Source organism: Hylobates moloch, unplaced genomic scaffold (assembly GCF_009828535.3).
Source record: "Hylobates moloch isolate HMO894 unplaced genomic scaffold, HMol_V3 SCAFFOLD_3, whole genome shotgun sequence".
In the NCBI taxonomy this organism is placed as follows: Eukaryota; Metazoa; Chordata; class Mammalia; order Primates; family Hylobatidae; genus Hylobates; species Hylobates moloch.
The window spans coordinates 175,637,485-175,643,636 of NW_026652278.1; the positions used below are offsets into that span (position 1 = coordinate 175,637,485).

Consider the following 6,152-nt stretch of genomic DNA (forward strand, 5'->3'; position numbering starts at 1 on the left):
TGGGTTTTTTAAAAATACTTTTCTAACTCCCCCACACAAAGGAAAACTTATTTTGTTAACCTCATATTGATGTGAATAACTCCATGTACTGAGATTTTTACCTCTAAACAGGACTAAGATTTTTCACATTTATGTTAGTAAAAAAAATCAGTAAGTTTTAAATTTAGTATAAAATTTCCAAGACCCATTCATTTAATATTCCATTTTAGGATGGCAGCGATTCTCTCCTTGACTGAACTCCAGCCAGCCTCCTCTGAGCTCTCTTCTCCACTAGGGCCCGACCTTGGCCTATCAAGACTTGAACACACACTAGCATAGTTTCCCACAGCTGAAGGCCACAACCCTCAGGTGACCCCAGTCCCCCGTAAGTGCCTGCCTGAGCAAACTCAAGGCTGCCAAAAGAATTTACTGTTTTTCCAGCCAACACCTGAAGCTGGAGCCCCTGCTTCCCAGCCTCTGTGTGAGGGTAGGAGCCTAACGTTAACTCATGTCCAGCTTTGGCAAAGAGTACATTTTATTTTTATTTGCTCTGTCACTAGGGCATCCACATTAGCCATAGTGCTGCAGGATTTCACATTTCAGAAAATCTCAAGCAAAATGTAATCACAGCTCCTGTGAATGGTGCATCTGCTGTGACCCAGACACTGTGCTTTCCTTTATTCCCACCCATTCCTCATCACAGCCCTGCAAAAAGAAAACAACAGCCACACCGTGCACAGGGCAAGTGGCCTGGTGATAGGGCTAGTACACGGCGGCGGAGACTGCGGACCCAGCGTGGCACACCACGGGATGTATCATTCTGCTCAGCTCGTCAGGTTGGCCTGCACCAGCGCTTTGTATGCTACCAACTGTCATAATTATTGAGCTAAGGAGCTCAATAATTGTCAATGGAGAAAATTCCAAGGCTGATCATATTAGGGCTTTACTTAATTTTTGATACTTGATTGCTGACAGCTTTGAAGTCTGACCTCTCCCTCCTCCTCTTTGCTCACATCTGGGCAAGCTGATGAGAATGTCTGGGCTGCTGTCTTTTGGCACCCACAGGAAGGCTCTGCCCCACCAGGGAACCCTCACCCCAGCCCCATCTTCAAGCCACCACGCCAGTCTCCTTTCCTGGCTCGTTCGAGACATTTTTGGATCTGCCTGGGAATTGCTCCCTGATCTCCCCAAAAGCTCTCGTTATGTGAGAAATAAAGCTTTTCCTGTTCTCTTGGTGTATGTGTGGAATCACCAGTCTCGACCTCTCAATCAAATTTTCTGTGGGGAGTCTCTCATACTTCTTCAGAGTGGCCACAAAAGGATGAACCACTGAAATGTTTAAATGTAAAGAAATCTGTATTTTCAATTCAGTTAATCTTCAGGCCATAGAATATAACTTGTCTCTCATATGGAGCTTAAAGTTAGCATTTAGTTGACATAAATGCTCCAAAATTCACTGTACACGTTGATGCTAATACATCCCACACTGTCCAGTAACTAGGCACATTTCGACTTTCATTCTTAAAGATGCAAAGATTTCTGGTTTGTAAAAGCAGCTTGGAATGTTCTTTCTGTGAAAATAACACATTTACAAAAACACATTTGGTGTGCATTTCATCTGAAGGGAATATATATTTCTTTAGGGAGCTTAGAATTGCTTATGAAAACAATATAAAACCTGTCTGTATTCTATTATGGCCCTATTTATGCCTTCATTCCTAATAAATATTTTGCATTCATTACTGACTTTTGACTTTGGGTGTAATATAAAGAAAACATAAAAGCATGAAATGGTGGTTACAATTTTCAGTTTTAAAAAGTCATCTTAATGTTTCTTTGGAAAAACATATCTCTTCATGAAAAGAAATAGTCAACAAGTTCATATTTTTTACAAAAAGTTAAAAGCACATACTGCCAGAAAAACTAAATTCTCTCAAATTATATTAAGCAAAGACAAACTTTTATACATTCCTTGCTGTAGCATTCCCACAAACGCATACTTGCTGCTTTAAAGAAAAATGATCAGAGAGCACAAGAAAGTTAGTAGAAAGTAAAATTTTATACAGAAATGTAGCTGCACATTTCAGTATTAACAGAAGTCCTGTAATAGAATTACCACGCCGTATTTCAATATTAATACCAATAACAAGAAATACCAGTTTTCAGAAGCAGTGTAACAGCCCTCTGCTGTAATTGGGCCCCCCTTAGTGGGAGACAGTTTTGACTCCCTGTTCTTCATATATAAAGCAGTAAATATGGCCACTTCCCTGTTCAAACCCAGAATGGAAAAGCCCCTGATAAGAAAGTCTCGCTTAGCATGAATTTTTAAATTATTATCCTCCAGCTATACTTTTCACCCACATGCACAGTATCTATGTCAAACAAGCTAGACAGATTCGATTTCTCTCCTCCAAGAATTTGTTCAGGCCATACTCAAATGTATAGGCTTTAAGTGGGGTGGGTCAGCAAGAGAACAGCCGCTCGACCTGGGTAAATCTTGTTTATGAGGGTGGAAAGTTTTAATGCTTTACTTGATTCATTGCTAGACAACCTTTCCATACAAGAGGCCACTATTTTTACAGGTAGCTGCAAAGTATATCAAATATAAAAGAAACAGAAATAATATAAAGAAAATAAGAAGCCATAAATAATTTCAATGTACTTATTTAAAATTTTATTAAGTAGTCATCATTAATTTCTTAGATGTTTGAGAGTAAACCGTGCATAAGGTGCCTGAGCATAAGAAACTAGCAGCACAGAAGAGGAGATAGAAATCTGAATGCAAAAAAATAAAAATAAATAAAAGAAATCCGAATGCACGCCAGCAACAGGGTGTGATGAGTTCAGTTACGGAATTCTCTACCAGATACAGTAGAACTCGTTAGCTTTGCCTTAACTACTTAAGGTCACCAAAGCAGACATTTAAGTTGGACATAGAAAAAAAGAAGTCAGGGAGGGCAGGGAGAGGTAAGAAAAAGGGGCTGGGACAATTTTTAGGAGTAAATGGCCTGTCCAAAGCACAAAAATATGGAAGACCTTGATAGATTCTGGACAGAATAATGAGAACAAACTGGCGGCAAGAGGACTGCGAGATGAGACTGCGGGGCTGATGGAATCCATATAGAGAGACCAGTGATGGAGGTCCCTGGAAGGCCAATTTTCTGTATAAGCAATGGGGAAGTGTATCAGTCAGGTTGTTTGTTTGTTTGTTTGTTTGTTTTCAGAGTCTTGCTCATTGCCCAGGCTGGAGTGCAATAGTAGCATCTCAGCTCACTGCAACCTCTGCCTCCCGGGTTTAAGTGATTCTCCTGCCTCAGCCTCCCGAGTTGCTGGGACTACAGGTGTGCACCACCACGCCCAGATAATTTTTGTAGTTTTAGTAGAGATGGGGTTTCACCATGCTGGCCAGAATGGTCTCGATCTCCTGACCTTGTGATCCGCCTGCCTTGGCCTCCCAAAGTGCTGGGATTACAGGCATGAGCCACCGCACCTGGCCCAGTCAGGGTTTTCTACAAGAATCACAAACAATTCCAGTCATTTTAAGTGGAAAGACATGTAACACACAAAGTAAAATATTTTCAGGATCTGTAGAAGGTCTAAGGAGTAGGTCTGAGATTAGCCTGTTGGAATTGCATTACACTTCAAACAACACAGACTGGAGTAATAGAGCTATTCTCTCTGAGCCCACTACACTGGAACTATGCTGGAAATAAGGGGTTAAAACTGGCATCTCTGCCACCACCGCCTCTCAGTATTCAGGAGCCTATGTAACAGATGCTGGCTGGCTGCTGGAGGAACACCATATTTCCACGGACTTTCTTATAAACAGCACCCTCCAAAACTTTCACAGAGACGGACTCTGCTCACTCCTGCATTCCAAATATCTCATGAGTTCATCAGTACAGAATTCTAGCATCAGAAGAATCTGAGAAGTATAACTGAACTTTCCAATCTTCCCAAAGAGAGAAAAGATGCAAGGGAGACTGAGTGAACCAACACAAATAATACAGCAGAAATACCATTAACGATGCTATGCAGAAAAATTGTATATTTGAAATCTTCTAATATTTCTTAACTGTCAATATAGAAATATGGATGTCATAGAAAAGGCATAAATTAGAATAGAAGTTTTGCATATATATTTCTAACCTGAGTGCTTATTTATAATATGGAAATCGGTTTCTAGGACAAGGAGGAAAAGAGAAATTGCTCTTTTATTTAATTGGGAAAGTTTATGAAAGGCAGGAGATTCCGAGACCTCTCCATAAAGGAAAAGGAAGCTTCTTTGCAAACAAAGAATAATGATTCACTTCAGCTCTAGAGAAATGTATGAAGGAAGGGAGGAAAAGAGTTGAAATTCAGAATAAGAGTGTGATTCCGTTACCTGAAGAGGCAAAAGAGCAGGAGGAAATTGGACAATCTACGGTGGGTGAACTCCACAGTATGCAGAAGCTGGTGTTCTTGCTTGTGAAGGTGAGGTTATTTAAAGTAGTTCATCAGGGGAAGACACAGGGTATCTCCCATGTCCATGGGAACTGGGGTGTGGAAATAGTGTCAACACTGTTTATTGAAATAATGTGTCAGCTGGAGGGGAATGGTCAGCCTGGAAAAGCAGAAGTAAAGTTGGTGGGAGTTCAGCACCATCTGAGCAGAAGTGAACCCAGAGGCCCCCCAGAGCAGAATTCTTTCGGTGCAGCAGGACTGTTGCAATGAGCTTACCCAATACCACCTTGATGACATTCACACTCATCACTTTTCTTCTCTTGCTATAAAAAGCTAATAAACAGTCAGTGACATAGTGTTTGACCTTTCAGTTACCTGAACATCAGGAAGCACATGTTGTGGGTGGGGTGAGAAGGAGACAAGCCCTATTGTACATATGCATGTTTATATTATCTTCTATACATACCTTTTCATGATGCCAGTGCCAAAAGATCTTTCATCTACAGCTACATAATGTTCAAGTGTACAGAAAAGGAAGCTGAGATTGAAATACTGGAGTGTGATGAATGAACCCCAGAGACCAATGTCCCAAACATAGCCCAGTCTACATCTCCCATATGAAGGAACCCAAGGAACGGGTAGAACCATGGTGATACTCCTTAAATCATAGTTAGGTAAACTATTCCACCACCTGCTACCTAAGTAGCATTTACCCATGCCTTTCATAGGAAACAGAGTCTGCCAACTATCTATTGGAATAGAAAGTGAGGCAGGTGGAGGAACCTTATTTGTCAGTGTTAGATTCCTTGTGCAATGACAAAAACACATCTATACGTGAAGAAAGCTATTTTATCCCAAATACTCCATGCGACTTTGTTTTCCTTTTGTCTTATTAGTCATGTTTCCATATATCCCCACTTAAGTGACATGAGATGGATGGGTTTCCACAAGGATCAGCTGGAGGAGTTTCACATCCATCTAGCAAAGCTGCATTAAGCCTCGTGTTTTCCAGGGAACTGCATTGCTCTACAGAGGCAATAACGAATTATTCAATTGCTTTATGAATATTTCCTCCCATTAACCCCTTTCTGAAAATTTGCTGATACGAGTTAAGTGTCTCTTAACCAAAATGCTTGGAACCGGGAGTGTTTTGAATTTTTTCAGATTTTAGAATATTTGCATAGACATAATGAGACCTCTTAGGGATGGGACCCAAGTCTAAACGCAAAATTCATTAATGTTTCATATGTATCCTATACACATAGCCTGAAAGTAATTTTATAAAATATTTTAAATAATTTTGTGCATCAAACAAAGTTTTGACTGTGTGTTGACTGTGATCCATCAAATGAAATCAGGTGTGGAATTGTCCACTTGTGTTATCATTTGGTGCTCAAAAATTTCATATCTTGGAGCACTTCATATTTCAGATTTTTGGATTAGGAATGCTAAACCTATATTGCCCTGTGTCATGGGTCCCTAACACAATCCTTTTACTCTTTACCTATTTATTTATTTATTTTAAAAATGTTTACTGAATTCACACTATGAGTAAGACATTGTTTGGTACAAAAGACCAAATTTGGTAAAACAAACAAACAAACAAAAACATACTCTTATGGCTCAGAAAAATAAGGGAGGAATAAAATGGATCTTAGACGAGGAGGATGATGAATGACAAATGTCACAGTGAATATATAGAAGGTACTGTCACTTCACCTAGGGAAACT

At 40.0% G+C, this 6,152-nt stretch overlaps 1 long non-coding RNA gene across 1 annotated transcript; it reads left to right on the forward strand.

Moving 5' to 3' along the window:
- Positions 1–4,276: 4,276 nt before the first annotated feature.
- On the forward strand, positions 4,277–5,551 carry LOC116480446 (uncharacterized). Its single transcript, XR_004251296.2, has 3 exons — positions 4,277–4,404; positions 4,929–5,060; positions 5,319–5,551. It is a non-coding gene; the product is annotated as an uncharacterized LOC116480446 (long non-coding RNA).
- The last annotated feature ends 601 nt before the right edge of the window (positions 5,552–6,152 follow it).